Genomic DNA, 16,778 nt, shown 5'->3' on the forward strand with positions numbered 1-16,778 from the left:
GGGAGGAGGGGTCTCTTGTGATGGCTCACTACGTCAGAGGGGAGGAGGGGTCTCTTGTCATGGCTCACTACGTCAGAGGGAGGAGGGGTCTCTTGTGATGGCTCACTACGTCAGAGGGAGGAGGGGTCTCTTGTCATGGCTCACTACGTCAGAGGGAGGAGGGGTCTCTTGTCATGGCTCACTACGTCAGAGGGGAGGGGTCTCTCTCATGGCTCACTACGTCAGAGGGAGGAGGGGTCTCTTGTCATGGCTCACTACGTCAGAACAAAATGATCAGCTCTCACCTCCTCATGAACACGGGTCATCATGGGGGAGGGGGGGGGGACCTCTGCGTTTGGGACAGGGACCACTGGAAACCTGCTGAAAATAGATCTACAAGATCTACAACAATGCGTGACACTGGGCTCACTTCCTTCCTGGACTACAATTCCCATAATGCTTTGGTGCACTGCTCCTCCTTGTGAATAGGGGGAGGGCTGTCTTACTGAGACAACATGTAGTCCAGGAAGTAAGTGAGCCCAGTGTCCACATCATGGAGCCTATGGACACTTAAAATATCTAAAAACACATATTGCCCACATAAAAACCCCAGGAAAGTGTTTCTTGTCTCCCAAACATCATTAAAATAAGATCTACTTTTGTGTTTAATTGACGGAAGAAAAAAACAAACAATCAATCTCAGTCCGGCCAATGAGAACTTGCGTCCTCACCTTCGTCTTCAATGTTTGCGTTTACACAAACACTCAAAATTACCACTGGTCTAAAGGTCAGGGGTCAGGGATTTGGTGGCCTGTCTCTTGTAGTAGCAACACATGCTTCCTCCTCATCCCACCATCATCACACCAGGAAGCATGTCAAGTATATATACCTGCTTGCTCTCTCTCTCTCTCTCTCTCTCTCCCTCTCTCTCTCTCTCTCTCTCACCACTAGCTCCTGTATAGCTCTGATGGTGCCTAATTAATTCTAATCACAATCATCCTAATAGCTTCTCACATCAAATACCCAGGAGCCATCCTAACAAAATACTCCATTCCTCTGGAAAGAAAAACAAAACAAAACATACACTCAACTCTGTTTCTGTGAGGCTGGTTCAACCCCCTCCCCTCCTCTCTCTCTCTCTCTCTCTCTCTCTCTCTCTCTCTCTCTCTCTCTCTCTCTCTCTCTCTCTCTCTCTTTCTCTTTCTCTCGCTCTCGCTCTCTCGCTCTCCAGTGTTGATTTTGACAGCAATTTAGATTTAGTTTTAGTCATAGTCCTTTGAATATAGTTATTCTATAGTCAGTATAGGACTAAACAGAAGGACATAATTTGCATACCTTTTTAGCGTGTGGCTGAAGGAGCCTATATGAAACCTACCCCCCCCCCCCCCCCCTATAGGGTGGTCCCTTGTACCGTGGGGGTGGGGCACAAGGGGTGAGAGGAAGAAGGGGCCGGGGGTGGTGGGGTGGGGTGGGGTGGGGTGGTGGTGGGAGGGTAGGGTGGGTGGAGGACAGGGTTCGTTCTCGTCTTGGAAACAGGAGGCACCATTTGAGGCGCAGTTGTATATCCCAAACACACTGTAGGGTCCCTTTTTTTTGTCTAAATGATTTCTAAGGACCTTCATATATGAACAAATATAATGTATTCCCCCCTAAAATATAGCGATGCGACACATAGTGAGCTTATAGATATTATATTTTCATTATGATATAAATTGGGCTTAAGTGACGATTGTTTTTTACATTTGGGTCCCTATAATAGATTTTTATGATTTGTACTTTATTAATTTTCTTTTATATATATATATAAGACATTGACATAGACAAAACACAACCAAAGAAATACATAACAAAACAAACGCATAACAAAACCAAACAATATAACAGATGCACAGAAATATCCCGCAGTCCACCCCAGCCCCAATTCCAGACATATTCCTTCAGTGTATTTTTCCAACGTTGCAGCCCGTTCAGAGCTCACTCAGAGCCAGAAACTAATCAGAGTCCTGATAGGTGCATATGGTAAAAGCCCCACTTTAAGTCATAGTCGTCCAATCTATTGAGCAGCCTGTATGACAGTCACTCGTAAGCGGCCAATAGTCCCATCGAGGCATCCCAGAGGGACGGTGCAGGTGCAGATGGAGCACCATGTTTCTTTTTTGAGTGTAAAGGTTTTGTAACTTGCTGCGGTAGACATTAAACACAGTGGGTCTCTAGATCATTCATGGGCAACTGGCGGCCCCCACCTTCACTTAATGCGGCCCTCAGGTTAATATTTGGATACTGATGAATGTTTTATTTCAGCTGTTACAATTCCAATCATGCAAACATGACCAGCTTTAGTAGCTTAATGAGCAGTATTGAAATGTTATTGTCTTTTTTATATGTCCAATGTATTTGTATTTAGTTCATAAAGTTAACATAACTATAACTAAATGTATTTGAAATTAAATACATTTTTTTCTTTTCAGGATTCCAATTCAAAAATAGTAAAAAAATATTCAGGTTTTTTATTCAAATATAGCAAAAACAATTGCCGATCTACAAGCTCAAAACACGTCACACCGCGACGCGTTTTGAGCTTGTAGATCGGCTATTTTTGCTACGACAGTAATATGCAACGTGGCCCTCTGGAGTGAGTGTGGAAATATAGTGGCCCTATGGAGTGAGTGTGGAAATATAGTGGCCCTCTGGAGTGAGTGTAGAAATATAGTGGCCCTCTGGAGTGAGTGTAGAAATATAGTGGCCATTTGGAGTGAGTGTGGAAATATAGTGGCCCTCTGGAGTGAGTGTAGAAATATAGTGGCCATTTGGAGTGAGTGTGGAAATATAGTGGCCCTCTGGAGTGAGTGTAGAAATATAGTGGCCATTTGGAGTGAGTGTGGAAATATAGTGGCCCTCTGGAGTGAGTGTGGAAATATAGTGGCCCTCTGGAGTGAGTGTGGAAATATAGTGGCCCTCTGGAGTGAGTGTAGAAATATAGTGGCCATTTGGAGTGAGTGTGGAAATATAGTGGCCCTCTGGAGTGAGTGTGGAAATATAGTGGCCCTCTGGAGTGAGTGTGGAACTATAGTGGCCCTCTGGAGTGAGTGTGGAAATATAGCGTCCCTCGCCATCGTCAAAGTTGCCCACCCCTGCTCTATAAGACAGACAGACAGACAGGGGGAGCTGTCCCAAACTGCACCCCCTGCTACCTCCCGACCTATAGCTGACGCATCCCCCCCAACGCTCAGTCTCATTGTATTTAGCCCTGGAACTCCCTCAAGTACGCCTGGGGGTCCCCGGACCCCACTTTGGGAACCACCGGTGTAGCCTATCCTATACCTACCTGCATGTGAGGACAGGGAGAGGACATAATGAAGCTATCCAGTGAAGTGAGTCCTCCTCCTGGCAGAGAGTGATGATCCGCTGCTAGCGCGCTACGCTAGCTAGCCTGTTAGCCTCCCTAATGAGCCGTTCACAAACAGCTCAACAACGGCATCATGGCCGCCGAATCCCAGGTTAGCCCTAATCACTCGCCACGAAGCACACGGACGCCCACTGTTTATTTCATGTTTCATTCTTTGTCGTTATATTAGGGCTAAACAACCATAAATACCTTTCTTTGCAATTATTCTATTGATTAGCTAATACACTTTTCAATTGAACCGAATTTATTTAATTCATTATAAAGGGAAAAATATTTTATTCATTTATTTCAGAATTATTTGTTTACGAGTTTTAATGTCTTCAACAAATCTCAGGCCACGCAAGGGAGGGAGGGAGGGAGAGAGAGAGAGAGAGAGAGAGAGAGAGAGAGAGAGGTGAAATGAAGAAATATCACAGATGTTCGCCTCCATGAACTGCTTCCCCTTCACAGCCTTCCTGTTCAAATTGGCTGTGTGTCTCTCTCTCTCTCTCTCTCTCTCTCTCTCTCTCTCTCTCTCTCTCTCCATATGAGAGACAAATGACTTCTCCTAACCTAATTCCAGTCTCAGTGTTCAGGGCTCTCAGTCTCTGCGAGTCAACAGCGGTTTGCCTCGACGCTGAGCAGACCCGGACTGTGATATGACTGCTCTAATTGTACCATATTCAGACGTTTATTGTTTTGTATACAGCATAGGTTGTGCTAAAGAGAAAACCTGTTTGTGCATGCGTGCCACTTTCTCAGGGCATGTCGGTAGCGTAATATACACAAACATTATAAATATTTTACTATTTAAACACATTTTCCATTTACAGGTTTGAAGATTGCTCGTTTGGGAATAGGACTTAAGTTTATTCAAATATGAAATGTTTTTCAAATAAACTTTCTAAAGGTGTGTGTGTGTGTGTGTGCGTGTGCGCGTGCGTGTGTGTGTGTGTGCTTGCGCGCCATGGTCGGCCAGGCCATGTGTTTCCTTGCAGTCCTCTCTGGGCCTCACGCCGCAGGGCCAGTTGTCTGTGTTTGAGCGGCTGAGGAATGGTCTAGGGTTTCACCTGTACCCCCTCCCCCCCCACCACACACACACACACACAGTCACACACACCACATGTACGGCCCTGGCTAGCTGGCTGGCTGGCTGGCTGGGCCCCCCGACCGACTGCCACGGGGGTCATGCTTGTGTGGCATGCCACATGCAGCTCGGGTGCATGGGCAGCCGACTCTGTCCTCACCCTGTCACTCATCTGTACCTCGCACCGTCCGTCCGTCCGTCCGTCCGTCCGTAGGGCTGCCACGGTGTGTCTTTCTTTGCATTGAACATTGGAACGTTCCAATTTGTAATCACAAATTGCACAGGGCAGATATGGCAAATATCTGCCATATCTGCCCTATACCCCAGAACCTAAGGGTGCTTTTTAAATCACTGTTAAAAACCCACCTATTCACACAGGCTTTCCTCTAGATTTATTGTATTGTCTTCACTATATGTGGTATTGTTTCATTTTATTTCTTCCGTGTACCGCTGTAACGTTTTATTGCTGTTGTTTTATTCCAGTAAGTGCCTCTAAACTGATGTATTGCCTTTTTATATTCCATTGGAAAGCACTCACTCGGTTTTGAAAAGCGCTTAAATAAAGTTTATTATTATTATTATAAATAACTTGACATCTCGCTCAAGTTCAAATTTGGGAAAAGCAGCCTAAGCCGCTGGTCCCTTCCTTCCTAAACCGCTGGTCCCTTCCTTGCTAAAGCCGCTGGTCCCTTCCTTCCTAAACCGCTGGTCCCTTCCTTCCTAAACCGCTGGTCCCTTCCTTGCTAAGCCGCTGGTCCCTTCCTTCCTAAACTGCTGGTCCCTTCCTTCCTAAACCGCTGGTCCCTTCCTTGCTAAGCCGCTGGTCCCTTCCTTGCTAAGCCGCTGGTCCCTTCCTTCCTAAACCGCTGGTCCCTTCCTTCCTAAACCGCTGGTCCCTTCCTTGCTAAACCGCTGGTCCCTTCCTTCCTAAACCGCTGGTCCCTTCCTTCCTTAACCGCTGGTCCCTTCCTTGCTAAGCCGCTGGTCCCTTCCTTCCTAACCTTTTCCCCCACACACACTCCCACACATGCACTTGTGTTTTACAGACATGTTTAACCACTTAAGCGCTAGCCTATATAAATGTAATTCTCGACGAATAGCAAAATAGTCTATCTATATAAACTCACGGGTGCTCACACTGTGCCGTGAGCATGTATGATGTAGATTAGCTATTTTCAATATTAAACCCTTTGGAGGAAATAAATATATTTTCTATTTCTGACAGTATAACGACCACAAGAAAAGCAATTTATGATTGTGTGTCATAACTTTCAAAAGTGTTAAAAAGTTTTGGATTATACCTCCTTGGCTTCTGAAAAGCGCATGCAGGCTGTGGTCTTTAGCGCCCTCCCGAGGGGTCCCCGGACCCCAGGTTCAGGTTGGGAACCCCCGGTCGGTCTAAACCTGGACACAGTGTGTGTAAAAAGAATGCTTGTTGGAGAGAGAGAGAGAGAAAGAGAGAGAGAGAGAGACGCTCTGGGTTTCATTCAGGGCAGGAAGAAGTGGCGGAGTGTCTTTGATTATTTCGCCATTTCTATTTCCCAGGGGTCATCTCTCGCATGCTCGCCCGCCGCCCCGGCAGATTCTGTGCTGTATATGACAGGCCAAGCTTTGATTGGTTCCTGATGTGTGTGGACAGCACGAGCGAGTCCCAGAGGTCCGCAATCATTTATGCTGAGGATATTAAATGATCTAATGGCCATGTTATTTAGACAGGATTAACCTGCAGAATGGCCACCGTTCTGTTTGTTGGGATGTGGATGTGGATGAAGGTGTTGCACTTTTTGCAATTAGTTATGATTAGTGGAACGTGCAGGAAACTGAAGGCATCTTGAATTCAGGGCAGACAACTTGGGGGATTTTTGTTTGTTCATTTGTTTGTGAGAAAAGTGTATTTTGGCCACGTCATTTGCAGCACAAGTGAACCTTTTCAAAGACAAAAATAGCAGACAAGCTCACAACGCGCCGCGATGCAATCAGGAGTTGTGATCGGCTATTTTCACCGCGCACACATGTGAATGGAAATAGATAGAGTGATCCAAAAATTGGTGCTTGGGTTCCGTGTGATTCTTGTTCCCAGTGCGTGAGGGAGGCCATGAGCAGACATGGTAGTAAAAACTGGCCTGTATTAGCGGAGGCCTCTTTCTCTCTGCCCTCTCTCTCTCTCTCTCTCTCTCTCTCTCTCTCTCTCTCTCTCTCTCTCTCTTCCCCCGACAGGAACTGGCTAATTTCCTGAACTTGATATACCATTTGGTCGACACAGAAGGAAACATCTGAGAGACTCGGAGAGAGGGGGATTCTCTGAGAATTCTCCACTTTGAAAACGCTTAATGAGTGTTCCAAAAACGTGCGGGTCAACGCTTTTTAACGTTTCACAGGTGGCGCGCGCCATTTCTTTTCCTCTTCTTGGGCCTTTTCTGGGGCACCTAAAAAGGCAAAGTGTGCACTCAGGAAATGAAGTTATTTTTTTCTTCCATGGGTATATAGCTCTGCATGGGCCCTTTGGATTCCATGCTGCAGTTCATCCCTCGGGCTCCTTAGCCCTCAGTCCTGCAGTGGTGAATCCATTTAATCCATTAGTTCACAACGCATTGTGAAGCGTCGTGTTGTCAACTTGTAGATTGGCTATTTTCAGCGATTGGCTATTTTCAGAATTTGATAATTTTGTCAATTTCTGAAAAATAAATATATTTTTAAAATGTCTGAAATTCTTACTTTAAAAAAATAAATGATAATAATAACATTAGAATTGTTAAAGGGCCAATTCAGCCCTTTTGCAACCAGATCTTTTTTTAATGATGTTTAGGAAACGCGTTCCTGTTTTTTTTCACACCTCCATGCAGTCTCCCCCTCTCCACAAGGAGGGGAAGTTGAGGCAATGTAGTAATTCAGCAATCCAGTCAAACCCTGCAGTCAAACACACAGACTTCATTATTTTTCTGGCCATAGGGTGCAAATTTCAATTTGTGCTACAAATACTAATAACATTGAGTGACTGCAGTTTCTTCCAGTGGTGAAATGTCCCTTTAAGCATTTTTTAAAACCTGGCCGAAAATGGAAAATAGGTCCTGAGCCACTGTTTGTGCAGCAGCGCTCCTAGAGGCCGCAGGCTGCGTTGCAGATCGATGGCGGTCAGTGGAGAGCCACTGTATCTGTTTCTGCGGTGTCCGCAGAGTCGCTCCTGTGCCAAAGGTCACGACCCCGGCCAGAGGTCACCTCTCCAGCCGGCCAGTAGTTGGCCAGCTGACCCCTTGCTCCTTGCGGGCTGACCGTCACCCCCCACTCCGTCGCCCTCAATGAACAGAGTATTTCTATATTGTGGTATATACTTCCACCACTGCCCGCCCAGTGGTGGAAAGTAACTAAGTACGTTTACTTATAAGTACTGTACTTATAAGTACAATTTGTGGGTATTTATTTTGTACTTTACTGGAGTATTTCCAATTTTCAGTACTTTTACTTCTACTACATCTCTTTGTAGATTCTGTAGAGATTGAAGATCTGCTATAGTCTGCTATAGGCCTATTATTGCTATATTGCAGTATTGATACTTTTACTTTACCCATTTAGACCTGAGGCCGATTCTAAAACAAATGGCACGTTAGGCTAGGCTATACGGTAGCTTGTGGTCGCGTTAGCTGGCGGCGGGAGGGGGGCTGTGTTTCGGTTGCGTGCGCAGCGGGAGGGAACGAGTTGTGCTGCCTTTGTTTTGGGCATTAAAAACGAGCGAGGGAGGGCCCCAGGCCGGGCCGGCCGTAATAATACAACTAAAAACTAAAAACAGAATAATTTCCAGACAAAAGCACTGGTCTGCGTCTGATGTGCAGCTCGAGCATTAAACTTGTGCAGAGTATTACTTGATCCTATCGATCGCCCCGGTACTCTCCAGCCGGAGAGAGAGAGAGAGGGCAGTGTGCAAAATCAATGCTTTATTTTCTCCTAGGCTACCCTTGTTCATGCTTGTTTTTATGTCGATGAAAGGGGGAGAGAGAGAGAGAGAGAATCCATTTCTCTCCATAATATTCCTTCTCTCCATTGACTGCAATTAATTATTTGGGGCAAAAGACCCCCTTGTTCTGCGTTATGTGTCTTCAGATGGCATATCATTGCTGCATCCCCCCCCCCCCCCCTTATCTATCTGTATCTGTGTCCCATTGTTCACAACACCAACGGGATGGATTCACCTTTTATGTTGCACTGTCTGTGGTGGCTGGCCGGGTGGGTGATGTCATGTTGTTTGTTACTGGAGTTGCATGGTCAGATGGACTCAATATCACTTTGTCATCTGCATGGGAGGAGTGATGCAGACTAGAGGAGTCACACCTTTTCATCTGCATGGGAGGAGTGACGCAGACTAGAGGAGTCACCTTTTCATCTGCATGGGAGGAGTGATGCAGACTAGAGGAGTCACACCTTTTCATCTGCATGGGAGGAGTGATGCAGACTAGAGGAGTCACACCTTTTCATCTGCATGGGAGGAGTGACGCAGACTAGACGAGTCACCTTTTCATCTGCATCGGAGGAGTGATGCAGACTAGAGGAGTCACACCTTTTCATCTGCATGGGAGGAGTGACGCAGACTAGAGGAGTCACACCTTTTCATCTGCATGGGAGGAGTGATGCAGACTAGAGGAGTCACACCTTTTCATCTGCATGGGAGGAGTGATGCAGACTAGAGGAGTCACACCTTTTCATCTGCATGGGAGGAGTGATGCAGACTAGAGAAGTCACACCTTTTCATCTGCATGGGAGGAGTGATGCAGACTAGAGGAGTCACACCTTTTCATCTGCATGGGAGGAGTGATGCAGACTAGAGGAGTCACACCTTTTCATCTGCATGGGAGGAGTGATGCAGACTAGAGGAGTCACACCTTTTCATCTGCATGGGAGGAGTGACGCAGACTAGAGGAGTCACACCTTTTCATCTGCATGGGAGGAGTGATGCAGACTAGAGGAGTCACACCTTTTCATCTGCATGGGAGGAGTGACGCAGACTAGAGGAGTCACACCTTTTCATCTGCATGGGAGGAGTGATGCAGACTAGAGGAGTCACACCTTTTCATCTGCATGGGAGGAGTGACGCAGACTAGAGGAGTCACACCTTTTCATCTGCATGGGAGGAGTGATGCAGACTAGAGGAGTCACACCTTTTCATCTGCATGGGAGGAGTGACGCAGACTAGAGGAGTCACACCTTTTCATCTGCATGGGAGGAGTGATGCAGACTAGAGGAGTCACACCTTTTCATCTGCATGGGAGGAGTGATGCAGACTAGAGGAGTCACCTTTTCATCTGCATGGGAGGAGTGATGCAGACTAGAGGAGTCACCTTTTCATCTGCATGGGAGGAGTGATGCAGACTAGAGGAGTCACACCTTTTCATCTGCATGGGAGGAGTGACGCAGACTAGAGGAGTCACCTTTTCATCTGCATGGGAGGAGTGATGCAGACTAGAGGAGTCACACCTTTTCATCTGCATGGGAGGAGTGACGCAGACTAGAGGAGTCACCTTTTCATCTGCATGGGAGGAGTGATGCAGACTAGAGGAGTCACCTTTTCATCTGCATGGGAGGAGTGATGCAGACTAGAGGAGTCACACCTTTTCATCTGCATGGGAGGAGTGACGCAGACTAGAGGAGTCACCTTTTCATCTGCATGGGAGGAGTGATGCAGACTAGAGGAGTCACCTTTTCATCTGCATGGGAGGAGTGATGCAGACTAGAGGAGTCACACCTTTTCATCTGCATGGGAGGAGTGACGCAGACTAGAGGAGTCACACCTTTTCATCTGCATGGGAGGAGTGATGCAGACTAGAGGAGTCACACCTTTTCATCTGCATGGGAGGAGTGACGCAGACTAGAGGAGTCACACCTTTTCACGGCTGCAACTATTGGCTGTTTCATTATCGATTTTTGACGAGTCACACTTTTGTACCACTTTAGAGGCAACGTTGAGAAGAAAAAGTATAAATACATAGTCAGGGAGCTTGTAGATCGGCAATTTCCGATATCTGCGATACGACAAAGCGCAGTATCCACTATCCAGGGTGTGTGGGTTTGTCTGCGTTTGCATTGACACATTCCATGTCGGCGCTGTCAGGCTCCCTGCATTGCGGTCCCATATACTGTATGCCACAGCCACAGCTTGCCAAAGCATTTAACCCATTTAGGCCTGACATTGACATTTAAAAAATGTCTTCTTCCGGTAAATCATGACAGTTTTCTGAAATACGTTTCTGAAATACGGAAAAATGTTTCCGTATCAGTGGTGCTCAATATTTCATGTCAAGGACCCCAACAATTATATGTAATTGGCCACCGACCCCCATCTGAAAATATGTTATCCCAGGAACCCCGCAGAAGCAAAGATTTGAGTTAAAAACGTTCGCTCTGAAAGGATATATATTCAAAGATTTGTGCCGCATTTTCACAATTTTTCAAAAATAGCAGAATAGCAAAATTATAACATAATGCTTAAAACACCAAAAGGGGTTCCCGCCCAAAACTTGTTAAAGGGCTTGTTGTGTGTTCGCTTCGCGTGTTGCCTCGGCTTTGGCGTGAAGTGGTGATCGATCAGTGGACGACATATACCGACCGGGCCGACACAAAAGATCCCAGAGATTTAAATCCCATTAAATTGAGGTCTGTCCGTGGGCCTAATAAATAAACTGCATGTCAAACTGAGGGTCCTTAAAAATTATAGCGGTTGAAAATCACTGCTGGGGTCCGCGGGAAAATAAGTATTCATCCGGGGGTCCTTGACATGAAAAAGGTTTGAGAACCACTGTTACAGTATATTGTACATACACACACAGTGATGGTTTGAGAACCACTGTTACAGTATACTGTACATACACACACAGTGATGGCTGCACTCACGAGGAGCCATTGTGTCCACCCCCTACCCCACCCCCCCCACCCCCGGTGAAGGTTAACTGTCTTTTTGTGTGTGTGTGTGTGTGTGTGTGGGGGGGGGGGGGGGGGGGGGGGGGGGGGGGGGTCAGGAAGCGTTAGCCCACAGCCCTCTTGCCAAGCCTTGGACGTGAACAATCCTCTGCCTGTGGTATGAGAGGCAGGGACAGAGAGGAAGGGAGGGTCAGTCATGGCGCTGCTGGAGGAACTATTCACATTTTCCCCCCTTTTTTGTTTTTACTTGAGTAAACCTAACAATCCCACAATGTCGAAAGTACTCAAGTAAAAAAAAAAATTGTGTATTCGAAATTTTACTTGAGTAAAAGTACAAAAGTATTGGTGTCAAAATATACTAGGCCATCTGCAAAAAGCTCACCAAGCGTCGCAACGCGATGCGCTGTGAGCTTGCGTGGTGCTGTAGATCTGTTATCTTCAAATCCCCCATGGTGTAAAATAGAGCTTAGTTGATTTGTGTACTGTATGTATTCTAAATTGGCTTGAACTAGTCAATTCAAAGGAGCTTTATTGGCATGGGAAAACACGTTTACATTGCCAAAACAAGTGGCTATAAAAAGCTATATTTCCAAATAGCCACATTGTAAAATAGAGCTTAGTAGATCTGCTGTGTAGGCCTAATGGATGTGTTCTAAATCGGCTACAACTGGCAACCAGTAACTGAAGCTGTCGAAGATAATATAAAATCACACCTGCGTGAACTGAGCAGTGCAGGCTGCTTAGAAACACTGCTGCATGCTGGCTGCAGTTTTAGGCTTTTAGACATAAAAGACGCCTGCTCTCTCGCTGTTCTGGGGGGAGATTGGCAGAACAGCTCGCAGTTCATTTTCAATGGTGGTTTTGACGAGAGACAAAATTGCTCCATGGGGGGAGGAGGGCAGAAGACAGCCATGGACGTCGAAACCACGTGACTCCCATTGACTGCCTTTTATGTGTGACTGGAGCCATAGTGCTCAGTGTGAATGGCCCTTTTAGGCTGCTCAACAGCGCCACTTTAGGCCGCCCAGTGGTATTGTAGCTATTCGTACTCCAAACAGACATTATATACTGACATACACATGAAGCGGTTATAGGCACCGCTCAATAAATAATAGTTGAGTACAGTGGAGTGTTTGAGAACAGAACAATCCTGTGCCTGTGGCTTAGGGTCGGGGAGAGACAGACAGGAAAGGGATGGTCGGAGCCAGCCAGGGAGGGAGGGAGGGAGGGAGGCAGGCAGGCAGGCAGGCAGGCAGGCAGGCAGGCAGGCAGGGAGGGAGGGAGGCAGGCAGGCAGGCAGGCAGGCAGACAGGCAGGCAGGCAGGCAGACAGACAGGCAGGCAGGCAGGCAGGGAGGAAAAGTGGAAAGAAAGTATAGACTTCCAGAAGTCAGAGTAGTGGCAGTGATATAATTTGACAACTAGACATAGTGAGGAAATATTTCCTGGAGAAATGGGTGTTTTGTGGTTATAGGATTAGGCTCTTATACAGCTTAGCTTTAAGTTATGACTGATTCATGCGTTGCATGCCAGTGCCAGTGTGCATGGCAGTGTCGTAAATAACTGATCTACAAGTTAACACCTTGTGATTTTCAGCTTTAGCGGATATAGGGTTAGAAATGGCATTTGATCAAAATGGCATTCATAAAATCACAATGCGTCACATGATCGCATTGAAATGTATATAGAAGTGCACAATGTGTGTTTTGTAATATTAATCAACATCTACAAAGTACAAAGTAACCGGTAACCTAAAACTAAGCTTTTCAAATACAACCTACAATATTTGGATCTGAGATGTAGAAGTAAAAGTATTGGAAATTGGTCATACTCAAGTAAAGTTAAAAAGAACACCTCAAAAGTACAGTACAGTACTTAAGTAAATGTACTTAGTTACTTTACACCACTGGTGTGTGTGTTTGTGTGTGTGTGTGTGTGTGTGTGTGTGTGTGTGTGTGTGTGTGTGTGTGTGTGTGTGTGTGTGTGTGGAGCTCAGTTCTGCAGGGCAACATCAGGGCTCTTATGTTATGCAACTGTTCTGTTTTTGTTTCCCAGCCATGCGAGTTTTGATCCAGATCGTATGAAGCATAATAATAATAAATGCTTAACTTTCTGTTCACATGCACGCACACACACACGCACACACGCACGCACACACACACGCACACACGCACGCACGCACACACACACACACACACACGCACACACACACACACACACAGGGTTTGTCCCCATCACACCCAAAAACAGGCTCCATTTAAGGTATTTTTCCTGCAAAACGTATTTGAAAAGTGGCCAGAAAAAGTAATGCTTTGGTTGGTTCAAGTTGCGCACGCACGCACACACGCACGCCATGCACGCACGCCTCGCATGCACACGCATACACACACACACACACAAATGTGTGTGGAATTAATAGAGACACAGAATAGATTCATCAAGTTGTGCACACACGCACACACACACGCACACACACACACACACACACACACTTACACACACGGCAGAGTGCTTGTGCACGCACCACAGCTTCATAACAAATCAACGGTTGCATCTTTGTTAAATTGTCCAGGAAATAGTTTGCGGTGCTTTGATAAGGCAGGTGTTTATATGGTAATAAGCTGTGGGTGTGGGGTGGGGGGGAGGGGGGGGGGGGGGGTAACCATGAAGTCATCAGGGTGTTATATGAGAACAAATGGAGCTCATCTCCTTCTCAACCAGGGCTCCAAACGGACCCTTAGGGCCCCAAACAAACCCTTAGGGCTCCAAACGGACCCTTAGGGCTCCAAACGGACCCTTAGGGGTCTGTTAACTCATCTCCTTCTCAACCAGGGCTCCAAACGGACCCTTAGGGGTCTGTTAACTCATCTCCTTCTCAACCAGTGCTCCAAACGGACCCTTAGGGGTCTGTTAACTCATCTCCTTCTCAACCAGGGCTCCAAATGGACCCTTAGGGGTCTGTTAACTCTTGAGAGTGTACATTTGGAACCTGTTTTGTAAATTATTTGTAATCTTTGTGACCCCAATCTATACGCTGTAAAATTGTCAGCGTTGATTTCATTACATTTATGGGGGGCCTAATGCATAACTTGAAATTAAAACGTTTTGAGAACCAATAAAAATAGAAGCGAGCTGAAGAGAGACCATTATATGGCCGTTCTTTGAGCGGCCCCGCCCCCTGTACGAATATAGACTGAAAATACAATACTATGGTTTTCTGTGGGTAGAGATACGAACACAGATCTACCAACTCGTAACGTGTCACGCTGCGATGTGCTGTGACTTTGTAGCTCTGCTGTACTTTGGCGAAGAGATCTGGTGTAGACAAACAAACTCAACAACTTGTTCTACTAAGCATAGAGAGTGGTTAAGATCAGTGTGTAAACTAACTCAGCACATTTACTCAAATACTGTAACATTTTTGAGGTAGTTTTTCCAATTTTCAATTCTCATATTATTACAAAACATAAAAATTGCCGATCTACAATCTCACTACACCTTGTAGATCTGCTATTTTCAAAAGAAAAACCTGTGAAATGGAACATTCTGCACAATGAGTACTTTCTACTTTTTTTACTTACATTCTTAGTACATTTTGATACCAATACTTTCATACTTTTGTTCGAGTACATTTTGAATTCTGGACTTTTACTTGTAACCGAGTATACATCTACATTGCAGTATTGATACTTTTACTTTAGTAAAACATAGGAGTACTTTTTCCACCACTGGCTAAGATGTAACTCGACCTTGCATTTGGCTTCAGAAGAAGAAATGCCCTGTCATGATGCCGCTCGCCTCTCACATCCTCCTCATCCAAGGACAAGCATTCTTCACAAACATAAAATTAGTAGTGAAACGTCTTCTCTGCCTCCTCTCTCTCTCTCTCTCTCTCTGATTGAGATGCAGCGCACAGAGCAAACAGACGGGCAGGCAGGACGAACAAAGATGTCTATCCACACACAGAGGTTGTCCTGCTATCTCATCTGATGGTGACACGTCGTCGCTGTGCCTGCCACAAAGACAGCCTGTCTCTGTTGGTAAATAACCCATGTAGACCTGAGACCATGACTCTACAAAATGTCTTCTAAATCACCACAGCTTTCTGAAAAGTCTATGTTTTCTATGTAGGTGGTTCTCAAACTATTTCATGTCAAGGATCCCAAAAATGTATTTGGCCGAGGACCCCCATGTCTGAAAATATGTTGTTCCACGGAAGATCCAGCAGCAAAGATATGAGTAAAATATGATATATGTTCTTTCATGATGATGAAAGAACATATATTCAAACATTTGCGCCACATTTTCGCAATAAAAGAAAACAGCAGATCTTCAAATATTTGAAATATTTTTTAACAGCTAAAGTTAAAAATAATAATGGTTAAAGTGGTTAAAAGCTATATGGAGACACAGATGCGTCCTCAGGTCTAAATGGAATAATGAATAGGTCACACCTGGTGGTCTCTGTGAGGATGGCAGCCGCTCTCTTCCCCTTCCGGGTGGGATGCGAGAGACTGTGTGTGTGCATGGCGTGCGGTTGTTTTAATACTAGTGATGGCCGAGTGTCCCCACAAGTATATCTGAATTTGAGCATTATACATTGTGAGGAGCATTTCTCTGGTCCTGGAAAATATTCAGGTTGGTGTTTGGATTAGAGCAGTGGTTTTCAACCTCAAGGTCTATTTGTTATTGTGGGCATTTTGAGCCACAGCCCACCATTTGATGAGATTTAGCCCAAAACTATTTTGTTGTTGTTGAATGCGATTCTGTCCACAATTCCATGCTGTATTGATGTGTGGTACCATTAGGAGAGATAACAGGCAAACGTTGATCTAAAATAACAATGCTTCTACATTCTCTAATTGTGTAGTCTTCTTGTAAATGAAGTAATGATCTTTAACTTTAATTTTGATAGATCTATAAAGGGTCCATTTGCTTACCAACTCTACATCATTTAGCTGGGGACCACCTGGAACCCCCTCAAGGACCACCGGTTCAAAACCACTTGGGGCTGGGGTTAGAGTTTTCAACAAACGAACAAAGCAAGTGTCACAAATACAATACAATACAATAAAAACAGTTAAAAATGAGGAAAGTATGTCATACTGTCAATAAGTACAATAGGAGCAGGGACACGCAGAGAGTGTTAGAGAGGTAGGGGCTGAAAAAGGGGCACTTTTGGACAAAAATATCAGATCTACAATCTCACAACGCGCTGCGACGCGTTGAGAGCTTGTAAATCAGCTATTTTCCGGGCGCAACCCTGCAGCACTCTTTAGCTAGTGGAGATGCGGTGTAACTACATGGATTTCGAAACAAATTTGTTTACCGCCAAAATGCTGTGTTCAAGTTCAGGAGAAAGAAAAAGCAATTCTCCTGAATGCTTCCTTCCGGCATGGCATGGAAAGGAGTGGCATTTGCATTT

At 45.5% G+C, this 16,778-nt stretch overlaps 1 protein-coding gene across 4 annotated transcripts in view; it reads left to right on the forward strand.

Annotated features, from left to right (window-relative positions):
• The window catches only part of LOC310875082 (zinc finger MIZ domain-containing protein 1-like), a 235,131-nt gene that overhangs the window by 81,839 nt on the left and 136,514 nt on the right, over positions 1 to 16,778 (forward strand). Inside the window, exon 1 of one of the 4 annotated variants that reach the window (XM_083788137.1) lies at positions 15,309 to 15,393. The exons of the other annotated variants lie outside the window; for them this stretch is intronic. The gene's annotated coding sequence lies outside the window, so the exon portion shown is untranslated. Of the gene's footprint in view, positions 1 to 15,308; positions 15,394 to 16,778 lie in introns of those variants that run through there. 4 annotated transcript variants of the gene reach the window in all.

Source organism: Protomyctophum parallelum (assembly GCF_964188405.1).
Source record: "Protomyctophum parallelum genome assembly, chromosome: 17".
NCBI classification, from domain to species: domain Eukaryota; kingdom Metazoa; phylum Chordata; class Actinopteri; order Myctophiformes; family Myctophidae; genus Protomyctophum; species Protomyctophum parallelum.